The 20,618-nt window shown below is 36.5% G+C and overlaps 1 protein-coding gene across 1 annotated transcript in view; it reads right to left on the bottom strand.

Annotated features, from left to right (window-relative positions):
• The window catches only part of LOC135203136 (uncharacterized), a 91,446-nt gene extending 71,066 nt beyond the window's left edge, over positions 1-20,380 (bottom strand). The window contains exon 1 of the mRNA XM_064232800.1: positions 20,226-20,380. The gene's annotated coding sequence lies outside the window, so the exon portion shown is untranslated. The remainder of the gene's footprint in view (positions 1-20,225) is intronic.
• Between the last annotated feature and the right edge of the window lie 238 nt (positions 20,381-20,618).

Here is a 20,618-nt window from a genome sequence, read left to right on the forward strand (position 1 = left end):
AGAGGATAAATGATCAACGCCAGACAATTTAAGATTTGCATATTTACATAAAAAAATCCAGGAAGATAAAAAAGAAAAAAAATACAAGAAAGTGCAGGAAAACACCGGGTAAATTTGGATACAAGACCAAGGAAGCTCACTTTCAAACTCCACCACACACACACACACACACACACACACACACACACACACACACACACACACACACATGTTGATAAAAGGGCATGTGGGTATTATGAACAGACTGGGAAAAAGAGTTGATAGCGGGTATGGGTATGGTGGGGTCTCTACGCTCGGGATGAGTGAGAGGGGAGTGCTGGTAGTGTTAGGTTTTAAGATTGGGAGGCTGGGTGGCTCTTTGGCACATATTTAAGTGTGCCACATTTGCCTAGAAGGCCCCCTGCCTGGTTTCTCTCTACCGCTCTCTCTCTCTTCCTGCATCTTTTTTTTTCTTTTTTAGTATCTCGACCTATTAAAAGCAAAGGTTCTCTCCCTTTCCTTTTATTATTTTGGGGGGGGGGGGACACGAGATCCCGCCTCCTCTCTTTCTCAGTTCAGAAAATGCTTTTGTAATTTCCCCATCTGAAGGCAAATTACATTGCTGAACTCTCCGTATCCAACAAATCTCTCTCTCTCTCTCTCTCTCTCTCTCTCTCTCTCTCTCTCTCTCTCTCTCTCTCTCTCTCTCTCTCTCTCTCTGAAGTACTTGGAAATATCTGTTAGAAACTTAGAAGTATGTTTTAATTGTATAACGCCTGTCTTTAGAATGAGTAAGCAACATAAAACGCCACATTTCTCTTATCTTAATTCCTGTTCATCTAATGCTTTTGTTTACTGTAACTGCGACCGTGATATAATTTTTCACAAATGATCATTTTTCACCATTTATCTTTGCATTCAGACCCTGGGTGCTTAATACAAAAAGAAATTCTAGAACTGTGGCACCATTCGTGCATTTGGAAGTCTTTAAAATGCAGGGCTTTATATTTTGGCCCATTGTCCGCGGGATGAAGGTTATTGCGGCTAAAACAATAACTATTTACGTAATTTCAAGAGTTGGAATCTTCAGATCTTCAGAGGAAAAGTTTTCGTTATATATTATTATTATTATTTATTATTTATTTATTTTTGGTGTGCCTAATTCCTAAGATAGTTATTGTTCCCAAGTGTTATTCTTGGAGCACATGGATGGTAGGATATTTTTTACCTGGCTGCCTGGCTTTTTTATTTCAAATGATATGCCTGACCGCTATTTTTCAAGTGTAAATTTCATCTTAGACAAGCTGACTTCTTATTTTAGAAACACCCAAGCCCGTATTTTGATCAGTTGTTTTTGTGTTGAATGGTTTTCAATCCTTGCAACTGGCCTAACTTGTTAGTTTCAATAGTTTAAGGTTGGTCTTCTTTCACTTTTCGGTTTTCTGTAAAAGGAAACTATTGAGACGACTTTGTCTGTCCGTCCTCAGATCTTAAAAACCCCTGAGGCTAGAGGGCTGCAAATTGGTATGTTGATCATCCACCCTACAATAATCAAACATACCAAATTGCAGCCATCTAGCCCAAGTAGTTTTCATTTTATTTAAGGTTAAAGTTAGCCATAATCTTTCGTCCGTCACCTCTATAATTGCCAGTAGTACAGGCCACAACCGGGGCCATTGCTGAAAGTTTCATGGGCCGTGGCCGCGAGTTTCATGGGCTGTGGCTGAGAGTTTCATGTAGTATAATACTCTGTATAGAAACTCGATTGCGCCGGAGAAACTTCGGCGCATTTTTTACTTTTCAGTAGTTCTCAGGTTTAGGCATTTTAATCCCCCCCCCCCAAAAAAAAAAAAACGACCACAAACAAAAAAAAAAAAAACAAAAAAAAAATACTTATTACCACCTTTTCTGATGGCTACCTTCCTCTCTTGACGTATCTTTCAGCTTATTATTGCTTATGTACAGAATGATTTGTTTTAGTGTTTGCGTCTATAGCATCATTATCTCTAATTTACTATGCTTCTTTTTTCTCGATTAATTGTTTATAAGCATTCTGTTCTGTGGAAACTTGTTATGCAAATTAGTTTTTGATATTTAGTGAAAAATATGTAATTTAAACTACTACTACTACTACTACTACTGATAATAATAATACTACTAATAATAATAATAATAATAAACATACACCAATGTCTCTTTCGTGTTTTTATGTCATAAGATATATTTGTGTTTTGTAACAATCACTATTATATTTACTTATTAACAATTTAGTTTTTGTTTAAGTCTTCGCCTCTGTTTTTTCAATGGTGAACATTTCATTTTTGTATGTGGCTTCTAGCTGGTCAAGTCAGTGACTGTATGTGGAAGAGCATGTATTGTGTACATAAACAGCAACAACATTCATAATAATATAATAATAATAATAATAATAATCAATAATAATAATCAAAAATAATAATAATAATAATAATAATAATAATAATATCAGCAGCTATAGCAAAAATTATACACGAGACCAGTAGGGAAAATAATAACAAAATGAAGTTGATAACGACGACAACGACAGCAGTAGTAACGGTAAAGTAAACAGCGTAGGCGATTTATCCTTGCTCCGACCTTGGAGTGCATTGGATAGAAATAACAGAAGAATCTGGTGTCTTATTTTCGACAGCATTGTTAGCTTTGCTTTTATGTCTTTATATATGTTGCTTATTTACATTTCCCAGAATATAAATGAATGAGTGGCTAAGTAAATAAATAAATAAAATGTCTCTCAACTCAATATGTCTTATGAAATTAGTATTTGGAGAAATTGGCTTTGCTTCTTATATTGAAGTTGAGGTTATATTTAGCCTTAGCTCAAAGTTGAGGTATTTTAGGTATTTTTGGGGTGGGCTGCATTCCTTCTTTCAAAAATGCTTCTTCACACTTTGATGTTTACAAGTCTGTGACCCAGGTCAAGTTATGTATTTTCAGGTAAACCTTCATTTTCCTCCAAGGCATCTATCATGATAATAAAATGTTAAAAAAAAGGGATAGAACTGAACCAGTTGCCTGGCCAAGTAATGCAAAGGCAGCGGGCCGAAAGTGAGGAAAGAAACGAGAGTAAAGTATTGAAGAAAGGAAAAAATTGGAGCATAACCAATTGTTCTTTTGACCATTAAATCACTCAATACCTCTGATTCAGGGTCCAGCAATTTTGGGTGGCCGATGAAGAGCTTTGTTTTGATGGCCACCAAAGCCTGAGATTTTGGGCAACGAAAGTTTTTTTTTTTTACGTTAGTTTTTTTTTTTAGTGTTTTTTTTTTTTTTTTGGCTGGCTACTAGACCCTAGTTCTCACGGTTGTTTTGTCATATTTTAATTCGTGTTTTATTTTCTCCTCAGGTGGTAAGTACCATGGAGTTAGTGTTGAGTTTTCGCTATGTGCAAGTGAATTCCTGTCCAAGGTACGTTTATTTTTTTCATATTTTAGTTAAAATATTTTAAAAATTATTTGCTATCTTCTCGAAGGGCACTTTTCTTTGTTTGACCGTCTTCTTCTTCCCAGCTTTTTCCCATTTTTATATGGAGTCGCCGTTTCGGATGAGCCGTTTCCATCTATTTCTATCTTGCACTTCTGCCTCATCAATTCCCTTCTCATGTAAATCTCCTCTCACACAGTCCTTCCATCTCTTTCTTGGTCTCCCTCTCTTTCTTCTTCCTTGCACCTCCACTCCCTAGTATGTCTCCCAGCGTGGTCCTCATCTCTCCTCAACAGGTGTCCATACCATCTCAGCCTCCCCTCCTGCACCTTTCTTCTGATACTTCCACAACCTTAGTTGACCCCCTTATGTAGTCATTTCTGATCCTATATCCACTCTTGTTACCTCCCCAGACATCCACCTAAGCAATTCTCAATTTCTGCCACATCCATCTTCTTCTGCTCTGCTTTTCTCATGCTTGCTGTTTCCGTACCATACAGCATTGCTGTTCTTACCACCGTCTTGTGAAATTTCCTTTTTAACCTAAGCGGCACTCTTTTGTCACAAAGAACTCCCGAGGACCGCTCTCCAGTTGTTCCATTCAGCCTGCCTGTACCCGATGTTTTTTACTTCTTCTTCCATACTTCCTCCAGCGTTAAACAAAAGATCCCAAATACTTAAACTTATCAACTCTCCTTATTTGCTCTCCACCAAGCTGAATACTTTCTCTATCATCCCCCTCAGTGGTGGTACACATATTCTGTCTTGGATCTACTTATTCTCATTCCTCTGTCCTCCAGTACTTGTCTCCATCTTTCCCAATTTCACTTCCAGATCTTCCCTGCTCCCTCTGCACACAGAACAATATCAGCCCCATTACAATATGTTCCATGGTACTGTCTCCCTTACTTCCTCTATTATAACATCCATCACTATGTTAAAGATAAATGGGCTCAGAGCCGACCCCTGGTGTAATCCTACTCTCACCTCAAAACCTTCTGTCTCCCCAACACTGCTCCTCACTCTGGTAAATACATTCCGGTACATCTCTTGTATCAATCGCACATACTTCTCTGGCACCATCTTCTCCCTCAGGCTCCTCCATACCTCTTGTCTCGGGACTCTGTCATAAGCCTTTTCAAGGTCAATGAATACCATATGTAGGTCCCTTTGTCTTTCCCCGAATTTCTCCATTATTTGCCTCAGACAAAATATACCATCTGTTGTTCCCCTTCCCTTCATAAATCCCTTTATATTGTATTTGTTTGACCGTCTAATTATCCGAAAGATATCGTCAAAGGTTTTTGATAAGTTTCAGAAAAGTTTTATCGGTTGCTTGGTCAATGTACTGCGGGTTCAAGATTTTATTTTATTTATTTATTATTTTTTTTTTTGAGGTGGTGGGAGGGGAATCTTACCAAAAATGTGCGATATCTGAGTGCTTCCTGGTTTTCTTGCTGTTTTGCTGTTATTATTTTTTTTTTGTACCCCAGCGGTACCTCGTCTGGATAAGAGCGTCGCTGTTCTATGTAGTTTCAAGTTATTTGCTTTTCATTCTCTTGATGCTCTTACAACTGCCTTCTTCAATTTACCACAACGTTTGTAGAGCATGAAAAACTGAATTACGTTTCTAGATAAAAAAAAAATTGTCTTTAAGACTAGCCACTTTCCTTTACGCGAAGTAATTTTGCAGGATTGAAATACGATCTAAGGTCACAAAATTTACATTCTTCGTCAGTATAGCGAGTTTTAGCAAATTTAATACTCCGGAAGCACAGATAATCAGCGCGTAATCACAAACCTATTTTTCAGCTCTTTATATTGTATTTGTTTTTGAAACTACTAAATCCAGAGATCCTGATTTTCTGATGGAAGATGTAATATTTTATCAGTGGTTTATCATATCCTTTCTGACATAATAAAAACCCAGAACATCATATTTTAAGACCGAAAGATGGGGTAGTGATGTTCTGTATCAATGTGGTTTATCTTTTTTTAAGGTGGAAAATACCAAGACCTCGTAATAGTTTATTGCGGAAAATAATAGAGATTTTCAACCGAAGTGTTTTATACTTTTTTCAAAACAAACAGAAGCCCAAGAATCGTCGTATATTATCGCAACACACAATTCTCTGTTGACGGTGAATTTTATCGTCTGAGTAGAAACTCTAAGTCTTGTGATCGTATCGCCAAAATTGGTAATCGAATTTTGGCACGAAGACTGACGGAGCTGTCAGAATTCAGCGGTGTATCTCACGCGAAAATAAAATAACGAAAGCAAATAAAAAAAGTTTTAATGAAGATTTATGTTTTATTAAAAGCAAAATTATGTTTAGGGTGGAAGAGCTTTGATGTTAGAAAAAAAAATAAGGTTGTCGGTTCTTCATACTTGGTGACTCTCTCTCTCTCTCTCTCTCTCTCTCTCTCTCTCTCTCTCTCTCTCTCTCTCTCTCTCGTCTCTGTGTTGTGTGTGTGTGTGTGTTTGTATGGACGTCATGATGCCAGATACCTAAATCATCATTTCATCTCTTATCTCCCCCTCTCTCTATATAGGTGTATGGTGCCAGATACGTAGTCTTTATTTTATATTCCTTCTCACCTTAAACGATATGATGCCAGGTAACAAAGTTCTCTCTCTCTCTCTCTCTCTCTCTCTCTCTCTCTCTCTCTCCTCTCTCTCTCTCTCTCTCTCTCTCTATCTAGGTCTTCATTATATCTTCCTCTCGCCCTAAATGGTATTATACCAGATAACAAAGTCTCTCTCTCTCTCTCTCTCTCTCTCTCTCTCTCTCTCTCTCTCTCTCTCTCTCTCTCTCTCTCTCTCTCAGAGCACGTGCATGCTGTTAGGGTGCCACTTTATGAAATATTCGCAATATTTTTGTGGTGTTTTTTATCTAATTCATTTCTACGACACACCTGTGAAGATACTTACGAAATTCGGGTCTCTGAGTTTATGTAAGTATTGGATGTTTTTGTTTCAAGTCTTTCATTTATTCTCTTGGTATTTTAATGTGGTTATTTCATTGGTCTTTTTACCATTAAGTACAGGAAATAACACACGCTTATAGTTAAATATATATTATATATATATATATATATATATATATATTATATATTATAATACATATATACATATGTCATATTTGCATTTCTGTATTATCCCCAATAACAGGTTTTTCTGTTATAAAGTTTTGGATATATTTTTATGTATTTAATCTCTCTCTCTCTCTCTCACTCTCTCTCTCTCTCTCTCTCTCTCTCTATATATATATATATATTATATATCTCTATATATATATATATATATATATATATATATATCTATATATATATATATAATATATATATATATATATATATATAATATATATATATATATAGATATATATATATATATATATATATATATATATATATATATATACTATATATATAGTATATATGTATATATTTACTTGAAAACACGACGCACATACATGTATATAAAAACTTAATAAGGACAGAGACATTTGTTTATGTGATGATACAGAAAAGAAACAGTTAACTCTTGTGAAATATAGAACAGGCATGTTATTTTAGGATTTAAATGTTAAATTATTATTTTCCTCGAAATTCGTTTTATTCCTGTGATTATACGTCTGGTAAAACCAACCAAGCCACCCCTTGCCTGATTTTTCATGTGAATTTTTTCCCCCTTTTCTTTTGCTTTAGAAATCTATTGCTGCTTCCGTTTTGATTTTTTTTGACGAAGAGGATCTGTCTGCTTTGCCCTCGACTTCTTTTATAACAATACTTCAGATTTCTCTAAAAGTTCATGTTTTTTTTCCCAGTTCCTCGTAAGTGCCTGTATTTCCTTTCAAGCTGATTTAATTGTATACACGGAAAAAACTATTGCACTTCATTCTCTCAGGGAGCTGAGAGAAGTGTCTTGGAGCTTTTAGGTCTACAGTTCACTCTTGTAGCGGTTACAGTATCACTTCTTCTTCAGACTGTGATTGCACTTCTTTCGTGGAATTTATAGTACATAACCATGCCCATTGATATTGGCTAATAATTACGCTTTATTATCGAAGTTATGTTTCAAATGCACTTCCTTCTGGAAGCTGTTGCAGTTGCTGTTCTTTCTTCATTGCATTTCTTTAGCAGAATTAAGTTAAAGAATCTTTTTTGTCACTGGCCGGATACGAATGTAGTACTTCTTTCACGAACCTGTGGTATAACTCTACTTCTCAAACGAAGCTGTCCTTGTAGCTGCACTTCTTTCTCTTGGCGGTTTTGTGATTTCACTTCTTAAACGTAACTTGCGACTTCACTCGTTTTCATAAAATCACGATTTTCAAGTCAAGCTTCAAAGTGAGTTCATTTAAGGAAGTTATCATAGACCCATTTTGTCGTGGAGGTCTTCACTTACACTTCTTAAATGAAGGCGATGTTTTAATGTCACTGCTTACTTTAACACGTAACATTAGCTCTTAGTGCTTGAAGGTGTTATCAGCGCTTGTCCACTTCTTTTCGTAATTTTTCCCATTAAGTTCATTTCTTACAAATATGTTTATATCATCTCTTCTAGGTGCTTCATTTTCTCTTCTTTTATTTCAGTGGCTAAGCGTGTTCCCATCCGTTTCTTGCAACGTGGAAAAATCACAACAGTGTCATCAATTTTCACTTAGATTCTGTGTATTAAAATCTTGGTATAAGTTAGAAATGCACTTGAGACCTTAATAGATTCTGTGTATTAAGTCTTGGTGCAAGTTAGAAATACATTTGAGACCTTAACGATTTACGAAAATTGATTATTCACTTTTAGTTATTACTTGTTCTTCTGACTATTTTAGTGATTCTGGTTTGTTGTGGTTATGCCGCCCATCTACTGCCTTCTGGGGAACGTTGATAATGGGCGTGGATCACGTAAGTCAGGTATTTGGCATTCCAGTAATAAAGAGAATAAATTTGTATTAGCTTTTTCCTTGTGAGTCCGGAGAGTACCCATGACTATAGCTAACCACGATGATAAATTATAGACTGGAGATCTTAATGAAGTGGTTATGGGTCTCTTTGGTATACTCATTTTATGTGTATTAGGGAGGCCATACATATAGGGCATAGTAGGGAGCGTCGGAGATATGTTGTAATCTATGTCGATGTTAGTATCGAAAATGATGTATTTTAAGGATATATTAAGATTTATTTGCCTCTTCCAAATAAGGACCTGAAAAAATGTGTTGGTAGGGGAAATTTAATAGAAAAATAAAGAACTGAAATTCATGTAGCAACTGAAAAAAAAAAAAAAAAAAAAAAAGTTTCGGACCAACACTGCGTTTCTTCCCTAAGAAATGTAAGGAATTTGATGTTACTGGTTTTTAAGAATAAGAAATGAGAGAGAGAGAGAGAGAGAGAGAGAGAGAGAGAGAGAGAGAGAGAGAGAGAGAGAATTGTTGCTTTATTTAATTTACACGTATTGATAAATGATACATCTTAGTAGATTCACAGAAAAGAATGTTATTATATGCACATATCTTTCAGTAAATTATGTTTTGGAGAGAGAGAGAGAGAGAGAGAGAGAGAGAGAGAGAGAGAGAGAGAGAGAGAGAGGCAAAATATTGAGGAAACACCGAGACGAGAGAAAGAGGGCACTGGTGAGAGATATTTCTAGCCATGCGTTCTCTCCTACCTTCTCTTCATTGACAGGTTGACAGATACCTGGCATCGATAGTGGTATGCCCACGGTTAGGGAGTGGTTAGGAGGGGCAAGGATGGGGCGTATGCCTTGGTGGAGAGTTGGGCTGGTAAAGGAGGGTGCCGGAATTAGGTCGAATTATTATGATAAATGATAAGTCTCCTGGAATATTGGGACTCTAAAGGAAGCACCCGATTTCGAATAGATACGCTCTCTCTCTCTCTCTCTCTCTCTCTCTCTCTCTCTCTCTCTCTCTCTTCTCATCTCTCTCTCTCCAACTTCGTCCTCTCTCTCTCTCTCTCATTGTAGAACATATTAGTAAGTTGTCAATATGTATACGAGTAATTTTCAGAGAGTTCTTGTGTATTTACTTCGTTAAGGTTGGTATTCTTTTACTCTATAGAGTTGGAAGTTAGTACAAGACTAAATAAGAGAATAAGAAATTAAGCAATGAACAGGCTAGGCTGAGTAAGTTTGGGAAACAAATTAGACTTAACCTTAACTTAGATGCAAAATTAAGATTATAATTACATCTAGCACCAGTACTATTGCCATACGAGCGTGAGTATTAGTATAACATGAAATTTTAGCCGAAAACTGTAGATTTGAGAATAAAAATTCAAGAAGAATAATAGGAGTCAGATGGCAAGATAGAGTTAGAAATACCATTGAGGGAAATTAAAGAATTTTCTTACGTACACGAGATGATAAATGAAAGGACGAGGGTGATTGTACGGACGTGTCCTTCACAGAGATGGGCACGAACAGAGTTAGAAGACCTAGACCTACTTGGATGAGAACAATGGGACGGGAATCTGCAGATGGCTGAGGTTTGTGGAAGAGCGCGAGAGAGACGTGAGTGGCGGAATTTCACACTGGCCCTGTGCGTCACGAAGTGTTAGAGCGGTGATGATGATTGTACAATATATTTAGGGATATTTTCTTCGCGGTGTTATTCATATTACTAAGGATATATTTTTGTTTATGGGATTTACACTTAATTAAAGTGAATTTTGCGCTTTATATGATGATATATATATAATGATATGATATATATATATATATATACATATTATTATATATATTAATTATATATATATATACATATTATATATATATATACTTACTATAGATGCATTTAGTTTTCTCCAGTAACCTAATTGAAGTCCTCTTCAGAAGTCTGCGGTCTCCATCGGACACTATTGTTCTATTTTAAGGCGTATAAATTGGGAAAGGGCATCCCTGATTAGTGGGGTACAATATAATTAAAAAATATTTTTTCTTAGTAATTGCTCACATATGACGATAACCAGAATTAATTGTGCATTTTAGTGTAGATTCTTATATTTTTATGTACTGTATGTCTGGCTGTATGTTTGCTCTCTTATTTTTGTATTTGTCTACCTGTCTCCGTCTGTCTGCGTTGTTCTCATTCCTTTCCGTCTTTTGTTGTCTCTGTACTTCTCGTTTCATTTCTATTTCCATCTTTTTCTGCATCTTCGTCTTCTTACTAGTATGGTTTTCTCTCTTGTCACCTTTTACCTCACCGTCTTCTTTATCCCCCCCCCCCTCCCCCCCCCCCCCCCCCCCCCCCCCGCCCAATCTCTCTCTCTCTCTCTCTCTCTCTCTCTCTCTCTCTCTCTCTCTCTCTCTCTCTTGGCACGTGAAGCCGTACAAGCGTTCAAAAATGACAGATGTGCCGTGAGTAATCAAGCCATGTTTACTCGAGTCTCGGAGGCGATCTCTTGTGTTTGTTATTGTGTTTTTCTCCTGACTCTTCTTTCTGTTTCGGTGTTTTCTTTTCATTCGTCTTATTGTCGTTTCTCTGTTCTGTGATATTAATGTTGTAAATAGAAAAGTTAATTTAAGAAGCATACCGATAGGCAATTTCGTGGTATGCTCAACAGTAAACTGTAGTATGTATTATTTCTTCTTGGGACTTGATGATCCTTCTTACACACACTCACTTGCGCGCGCGCATTGCAGCATAACATTTTTTTTTTATATATATATATATATGTATATATATATATATATATAGATATATATATATAATATACACATACATACATAGTATATATATATATATATACCAGAAGCTAGGTACTATGTCGACCTTTTTAAGTAAATGGGGATACAATCCACAATGATGTAAAATCCTTCTGTAGTTGCTGTACAAGAAATATATTTTATAAAACTACAGGATATGTGTATTTATATATACTGGTAAAATGTTCTGTTACAACAGAATTCCATCCAATAAAAGGAGCCCACAAAAACGCCAAAATATAGAGAGAAAATACTATATTTCAGAGGACTTCTGTCTCCCCCTCTTCAGGTAGAGACAGCAGTCTCTGAAATATAGTATTTTCTCTCTATATTTTGGCGTTTTTATGGGCTCCTTTATTTTATATATATATATATATATATATATATATATATATATATATATATATATATATATATATACATACACATATACATACACTTATACATGTATACGTGCTTCCTAACAGGATATAGTTTCTAAGAAAATCAAGACACTAACAATTCCTTTTGCATAAGCATTTAATAATTTCACCAGTATTTACGCCCCCTTGTAATTCCTAACATTTTCCCTCGGTCTTGATTCCAACCATTGCTCAAGTGTTTAGAATTTTTCCCCTGTGTCTCCATAACTCCTTCAGTCTAATATTTTTGTTTCGGATCGGTGTTAAGACTTTCACAAGGCGAAATCTTTTGACCTCTCCCATGTTCCTGATGTTTAGCCATTATGTGTTCACGTCTTTGTAGAATCTTTCCTGATCTCTTCGATAGATCTCAGTTTTTTGACTGAGGCTGACAGTGTTTTGGCCAAACTTCCGTTTGTAGCTTTATACCTCTCAGTAAAGTCGTTTCTGGCTTATTGTTTATCCACAATAAATCCGTCGTAGTGTTCAGCTTCTGTCTTTCCCATTTCTGATGGCTTTCAGTTTTATTATGTTTGCCCTATTTTTTTCTCGTGTTCTTGCCAATGATTCCTCTTTATGATAAGTCATCAGCCTCTGTCACTCTCCTGTTCTAAAATTTTGAACGTGTTTGAGTAAATCTTAGAATAACATTAAACTCTCGAGTATTTTGGGGTGGTCGGTTCATTCTAGGATAGGCTTGAAACGATAACTTGGTTGGACTTGTTTCATATATATGTTTAAAGATTTTGGGTGTTTTAATCAGACTGTTTTCAAGTCAGTTACAATAGGAAATAATTAACTTTCTCAGTACCTCCTTGAAGTAATTATCTTTGCTTTCATTCTCATCAGGATTTAATCTGATCTTGTCAAAAATGTATGTTTAATATCTTATCTAGTTTCATTATCCACCGCCAAAAAGGTAGACGAACTCTCTTTGCTACAGGTACTCTTTTGACCTCTGCTATCTTGAGGCTTTTGAGAGAATCTCATTCTCGTAGGTGGTCTCTCAGCACATATCACCAGGCCTCCACTGCACACATTACTTTGTGTAAATTACAAATCCTCAGATCGTTCGATTGCTTATTTCCGTTAACTGACAGGATGCGGAATCATGTCCCCTTTTTCATTTTCTGTGTGTCTTACATTGTTCCATTTTTCAAGAGATATGCGCCCCTACTACTTTTCCCCGCTCTTTCATTTGAGTTTTTTTTTTCCTTTTTCTCTGGAGGGTAAATTAGGGCATTATATTTTGTTTGTATATATATGCATGTGATAGATATATATATATATATATATATATATATATATATATATATATATATATATATATACACATGCATATATATATATATGTGTGTGTGTGTGTGTGTGTTTTCATGTAACCACACATGACGTTTGTATATTCACGTATATATCAAGCCCCAAATATACATATCTCAATGGGATTGTACCCTGGTCTCTGGTTGTGTAACGTGACAGTTATAGAAAAATATATTATTTCCTGAGGAGTACGTAGTGCTGTTAACCTATTCAGTGAATGTGGCACTTTAGTTATCTGTAGTTCCGTCACTCATCCAGTGCCCTTGCTGCACGCAGGACTCAACTTAATTCAACATGAAAGCTTTTAAAGCACTAGCTTCTTCATCAAAGACTAATGACCACTTGGGGGACGAAAAGAAAAGCAAGTAAATAAGGTGATAACAAAATGGGCAGCGGGAGAGCTGCCAACAGTCGCAATATCTCTCCCACTTGCTCGTTGTATACAAGGACTCTCGTTTTATTGTAATCCATTTTTATGTCAGCAGTTATTTTTCCTCCCGCTTGGTGATAGTGACGTGGCGCCTGTTCATTGGTGGATGCAGAGGAATGCGTCCCGGAAGTTGTCGGTTATTACTTTTGCTCTCTCTCTCTCTCTCTCTCTCTCTCTCTCTCTCTCTCTCTCTCTCTCATTTTTACATGTACCTTGTACGATGCGTTTTATATCACGATCAATTTCAGCATTGTAAACTTTTGATTTATTATTAAACTAAATGTAAGAGTGACCCACTGGCAATTATGCCAACGTGGGTTAACTTCAACGTAGTCTCGTATAATGTTTTTATTTAAATCGCTTGTTCATGCTCATTCGGTAAACAACTGAAGTTACTACAACCTATCCCGAGAATTGGGTTAATAATGAAGTCATGGAGGGAACATTTGCAGAAATTGACTCAAGTAATAAGTTGATATAAGGGAATGCAAAAGTTATAAAGTAATATACCAGTGTGTTATGAAAGTAATTGAAGTAAATGTTAGGCTGTTTGTCCATTGTTGTAGTTATTTTTTAATACGTACATTTATATATACACATATATTATATATATATGTATTATACATACATACATACATACATACATATATATATATAGTAGTTATTTTTTAATACTTACATTTTATATATACACATATATATTATATATGTATTATACATACATACATACATACATATAATATATATATATATATATATATATATATATATATATTATATTTATATATTTATATATATATATATATATATTATATATTATATATATGTATATATATAGATCACTGCATTTAAAATAAAAAAAACTATGCTGTTAAGAGAATTTATGAGAAAAATCGGGACATTAAAGACAACGGTTTTATCTGATCTGTTTTTTTTTCTTAACCCTTCCATAATTATTGTTTTACGTAAACGGCATTTTTCTGTCGCTGTTGAAGTTGTTTTTGTTTATCTTTGGCTTTTATAATTTTTTTCTTGATTTTTCAAAATATCACAACATTTTACTGTTTATTTTTAGTTTTTGTAATTTTTTCCTTGCAAAAAATCACAACATTATTGTACTGTTTATTTTTCGCTTTTGTAATCTTTTATTTTTCCGAATGTCACAACTTTGTTTTACTGTTTATTTTTAGTTTATATACTTTTTCTTCGTTTTTCCGAATATCACAACATCATTTTACACGAAAGGAAACTACTTATTCTTTTTCACCTGCTGCAGTCTCGGAAAATTTGTTATAATGAACTTATTTCAGTTAATGGCGACGGGATTTTATGTTTTTAATTTTATCACACTCACTTGGAATTTTGTCTTTACGCTTCACAGAATTGTTTCACACGAAGAACATATTGTTTAAGATGTCTCGGGATGAGCTTGTTTTTGCACCCGTGACAAGAATTAGTTTGGAAGTGTAATTAAGTACGGTGGCCTCGGGCCTGGCACTGATGGAAAGTGCTTTTAATTTCGTTGCAGAAAGAATGAGAATATGTGTCCTCTTTCTGCACCGGATTCCTGGCGAAACAGATAATCTTATTTCTGGTGCGAATCGAAAAAAAATAATAAACCTGATTTTTTTACTCAATCTGATATAATACAAAGCCTTGGCTCCAACCCTTTTTTGGATCTAGTAATGATTCAGTTGTCTGATTAACTACTTTACATGAATGATGATAATAATAACAACAGTAGATCACACGGTTACTCGGCTCTGTACACGAAAACAAGAGTAATGTTCCTTTTATCAGTTTCTGGGAATTTCAAACTTTATTGATTACGATTTGTTGAACAAATTGTGTTTATATATTCCATGTGCACGCAATGTACTATGGATAAACAACTCGGCCAAATTATTTTTCAGATATATGACTATAGACAATATAAAATGTCTAACTGGTTATTTGAGGTTTATCGTCACAATTATACAATTTTAAGAGACGGGATTACTTCAGGATCTCGTGTGTTTGTTTTTCTTTAGGTATTCAGTGAAGGAATTCCAACATAAACATAACTGATTTATATTTATGAATTTGTCACATGAATAGTGATCAGGGCATTACAAAACGCTTGCGCGAATAACGTCGACCAAATCAACATAATTTGACTTTTTTCATACACAAACATCTAATTTCTCTGTGACCCGAAAGATCGTAGAACCAACGAAAGGGAGACTGCAACATTATTCTGTGTGTTCTCTGGCAAACGCAGAGTCTCCTTGCTGCCAAAGGTCAAGTGGGCAAAGTCTTCGCGTTGTGCGAGTCTGTCAGGCTTCTCCACATGTGTTTGTTCAAGGCCTCCAAGACCGAACGGCCTTCAGGAGACCCGGTGGTCCTTAACTGTGTGTTTCGTTTCAAGTTCGTAGGACACTGGTCACTGTGTGTCTTTTTCATGAAAAATTTCCTGTAGTTTCCTGAGAGACATTCTGTTGTAGGGCCAGTGCAGAAATCTAGAAATGGCCATTTCTGTAGAGGTAATGCAGATTGTTGAAAGATCTTGGGAGGAACGACTCTTGTAGGATCCTAAAGAAGGACCCTATGTTTCTGTAGAGCCATTGTAGTGTAAGGTCAATATGAAGTTCTGGTTGGATCCTAGAAAGGCTTCTTGTCTCAGTTAGGACTTGTGTAGGATTTTATTTCATTAAGGTTCTTAGATAGATCCACTATTTTTTGAAGGGCTTGTGCAAAACATGAGTAGATCCTTGAAAAAAATTATATTTTTTGCCAGTGTAAGACCACAAAACTGCTTTCAATCCCAGAGTGACCAGGGTAGAATTCAGTGTATAAATAAATAATGTATAACATGTTTATGAAATTATTAGGTAGAACTTCATGCCTACGTAGGATTATGGTAGGACTTTGTTTTAATCAATTAGAATCTTATGTTCGTGTAAGGCTGTGGTAGGATTTTAGATTTGGATGACTCGAGGGAGACCCAAGTCGGAACTTCTGAGGGAGGGAACGTCAAAGTCACTCTTTCGGCTGGGCTCCTGAATGAATCACCTGAATGAATCACTCGGAGGAATGATGCTATAGGATAACAAAGTGAGAGATGTAGGAATGACTAGAGGATTAGATTGGCCATAGCAGAAGTCCTGTAAATAAACTAAGAGCTTAATAAAGAGGAGGATGCCAGTTGCCTGATAACTGAAGGACACTACGTTGTGTTTTAACTGATTTCTTCTTACTCCTTCTGGAGGAATGAAGTTCTTTGCATGGCTTTTCAGCAATTGATTTAGCTAGTATGCAGGGTGGCGCTTAGTTGAGTTTTAATCACAGCAAGCTCTAATTCGATGGTCATGGTCACTAGAGAAAGCAATATTTTGTCCGTTCGTGCCCAATCACTGTCTCGGCTACTATGTGGGTTTCCCATTTCTTATGGGTCTTGAAGGTTTCCCATTTCTTATGGGACTTGAAGCCCTTACATTCTGTCTTTAAACCACTCGGAACACGGGCAAAATTTTGAGTAGAGTAAGACAGTCTCGCTGGAGACACGATTACCGCACACTGAGGACATTTCTGTCTATATTCATTATGCAAAGGCTGACAAGACGGCCAACCTCAAACTTTCATGTCGCACCGGTCTGGAGAGACTCGGCAAACTGAAAGTAGGACAACAAAGTGTTCTAATACAGGAGACTGCCGATAGTCCTCCCACCTGTTAGACTTCGATGATTACATGAAACCGAAGTACTCAAGACGCTTCTTTCCTACTGTGAAGAAAGAATTTGAATATATCAGAAAACACTTACCTCTATCCCCCCCCCAGATAAAAATCTGCGATATGTGGCGAGTAACAATGCTATGGTAGGAGCACCGCGCGAAGGTGCCATATCCCAGCTGACGCAACGGGACGCACGCACGTAATCAGGGCACTGTCAACGGACGGGGATCATGATGCAACAGTTATGGCAACGGTGTTCTGTTATGACAACCCGTGTGTCTTCTTACGCTTTGTCTTCTCCTCTTCGTCCTCACGTTTGCTGTCATTAAGTAAAAGAGAAGTCACCCCCACCCCCCTCCCCCCCCTTTTTTTGTTTTGTTGAGTTGGCTTCTTTTAACTTGGCCTAATTTGCCGGTAACTTGGTAGTAAATCTTGTGTTTATTTTGGCCTGGTATAAACATAAAACCATGTAACCAAGTTTGTTAAAAAAACTGCAATACATAGTATATCGAAATGTTTATCCTTTCATTTGTATTTACGTATTTATTTAATTAGTGCGATTTTTTGACAAAGAAAGCAAGATATTGTGAGTGCATTTCTCTTTTAAATGAATTTATTTTCACTTTATATAAACTTGGGTAGCATAAAAACAATTCTCGTTTGGTTCCTGTCTGTAGAGTTTTCGTTTATGCGAAAAGTCTATAAATGATAAAGTGATGTTTTTATGCATATTTTTTCTTATTTACTGCAGTAGGCATTAAGGCTCCTGAGATATGACAGTATAGCTTGCATTCCCAGTAACAGTAGCCAAACAAGTAAAATGTTTTTGTCCAGAGAGACTGCTGCTGCTGTTGCTTCAGCGCTGAAAATTATTTCATCTTAAGTAAAATAATGCCTTGTTCATTGAGCCACTTTTCTTGGTTTGCCACAACTGACAAGATGACAAAGAAGCTGTACTCGTTGTATACATCATTTGTATACATCATGCTGCATACTACTGGGTCCATTTCCTTAAGGCATAAAGCAAGCAAAATATTTCCTTTATGGCGCGCGCGCGCGCACACACACACACACACACACACACACACACACACACACACACACACACACAATAGAATCATTCAAATGCAGTCAGTCACGAAGCATATTCATACCTAAAGAGAAATCTGATTATGCAAAGTGGGCGACTTTCCTTAATACCGTCTGCAATGCCGGAGACTTCTTACGTCACTATCATTGCTGTTGCAGTGTGCAACATGGGGTTCAGCCTGTCCATTGCAGCTTGCGCCTGATTTAGAAGTGCTGGGGAATTGTGAGGCATAATGAAGGAATTCAGAGACGATTGCTTTGAAAGTGTTTGGAGGATGTGGAGAATAACAGAATTATGTTCTGAAATTGCTTTTTTAACACCCACACATATCCATTCAGGAGAGAGAGAGAGAGAGAGAGAGAGAGGGCTATTTTTATTATATAAGACAGGAAATTGACAAAAAAAAATGTACATTCCAATTGTAAATGAAAACTGTAACCAAGTCAGTATTAAAATCTATCGTCAGTTTTTGTTGATCGTTGCTGACGTCATGATGACGTCATAGAAGGAGACTGAATGGCATGAATGTAAACATTAAGTGCGCACTTCTTGATTATTTTGCTAATTTTTTGTGCATCTGCGCAATGCACTCTACGTCATTCATGTTCGATTCACGTTTATATTCAGAAATTCCCATACTGCTCACGTTTGAACAGAGAATTGATGTTCAGTACGCGTTTATATGAACAAATTCACCATTAATAATGGTTTTTATTCAGAATATTATTGAGAAATGCACTTGCAGTTCAGTTTTTAATTAGGAATGCAAGAATTGTTTGTAAATTATTTATGGAAAATATCAGGTCGGTGTATGCAATATGCACTTGTCTTTCATATTGATGATAAGTAATGAGTATGAACACTTGTTACAGAGAAAGGAAGTCAGGTCCCAATACAGGATGGTACTGAGAACTTGTATATACTCTAGGACATTACGAAATGAAAGAAAATACTGTATCTTACACTTTTTCAAACGATTAACACCATCAGTTTACACTATTGTACATCCACATATAAATGCTAGTAGAAATACTGGGAAATCCACTCATTACGTATTGTGCATTAAAAACTGATTATTGTTGTTACTTTGCTTTTAAGATATGTCAGGACATAAGACGTACATTCTAAGAGATGTCTGAAAACACGTTTTGATATTTAAATTGGAAAACTTACTCCACAATAGTTATGTGAAATTTTGCGTACAAATACATTCAGTTATGCTTGTATGCAAAAGTGTTTATGTTTGCATGCATACTGATGTGATTGCAGCCTGCATATTTTTGTGCTATAAATTCATAATACTTTTTATCCACTGTCTAGTTCAAAAGTTACGTATTGGAAGTCTTGACATAAAACAGAATTTTACCCCCTCCCCCACCCTGCTACAACAGGAGAATAATAAATGAAATGCCGAAGCAAAGAATTCGTGTCTCGAAGAGGTTAAACGAATGTCATCCGTCTTGGAAGACTTTTGACTTTGCAAAATTCCCAAGAGTTTCGAGAATTACTAAATGAAACTCATTTAGCAATTTGTAGTCCACTTTCTTTGCAACGTTGTGTCAGTAAATGTCTTCATAGAAAACGAGGATGTTGGTCCGAACAGAGATATATGAAAATGGGTTTATACTTTCCCTTTAAAATCAATAAATTTCACTAGTTGATTACATTCACGATGAAATGGTTGCAATGATATGGGATGAAAATCGAGTTGTGAAACGGTGTCTATAAATTTGCGTCCAGACCATTGACGTCAGATGTCAGACAGTAATTTCAGGCACAAAGGCAAGTGGCTTAAGTGAAAGATCGCTTTTGCTGTAATGAAATCAGCATTTTTATTTTCTATTAATACAGAAATCCTCACGCGAGAAACCTTTAAATAATATTGATTGAGACTCCACTCGCACGAACTATGCAGTTCATTTCCACTGGCAAATCACTTTGATCTCTAAACGAGGGCACGTTTTCCTTAACTTTCGGAAGTAATACGCGAAGGTCTTTCCATTCAGGGGCCTTAAGCGTCCTTGACCTTTGTCCCTCAAACGAATTTGTCACAAGTTTGCCTGGGAGAGGCGCGAGAAACGCTGGCGAAACCTCTTTCTACTCACCTCCTCTGTTCTGAGACGCTGGCGAGAGACGAAGCAGTAACGTTCTTTGCGAGCTGCGGTGAAATAAGCACCTGGTCTGATGCTGGCTTGGGGTCGCGCCTTCTTCTACCTCTCCGACGACGACGCGAACGCCTCCACCTCCCCAAAACGCCCCCTAACCTCCAAGTTTTCTTTCTCCTCCTCCTCCTCCTCCTCCCCCTCCTGTATCTTATCTCCACTCCCCCTCATCCTCATAGTCACAAATAGTACCCCACATCACTCTCTGGAGGTGGGCCAACTCTCTTGCACACATACACGCGAGCTCAGGCGCAAGAAGCCATTTCGTCCCTCACCTGCAGTTCCCAAGACATTTGGTTTCTGCTACCCCTCTTCCTCCTCTTCCTCCTCATCTAC

Source organism: Macrobrachium nipponense, chromosome 33 (genome assembly GCF_015104395.2).
Source record: "Macrobrachium nipponense isolate FS-2020 chromosome 33, ASM1510439v2, whole genome shotgun sequence".
Lineage (NCBI taxonomy): Eukaryota > Metazoa > Arthropoda > Malacostraca > Decapoda > Palaemonidae > Macrobrachium > Macrobrachium nipponense.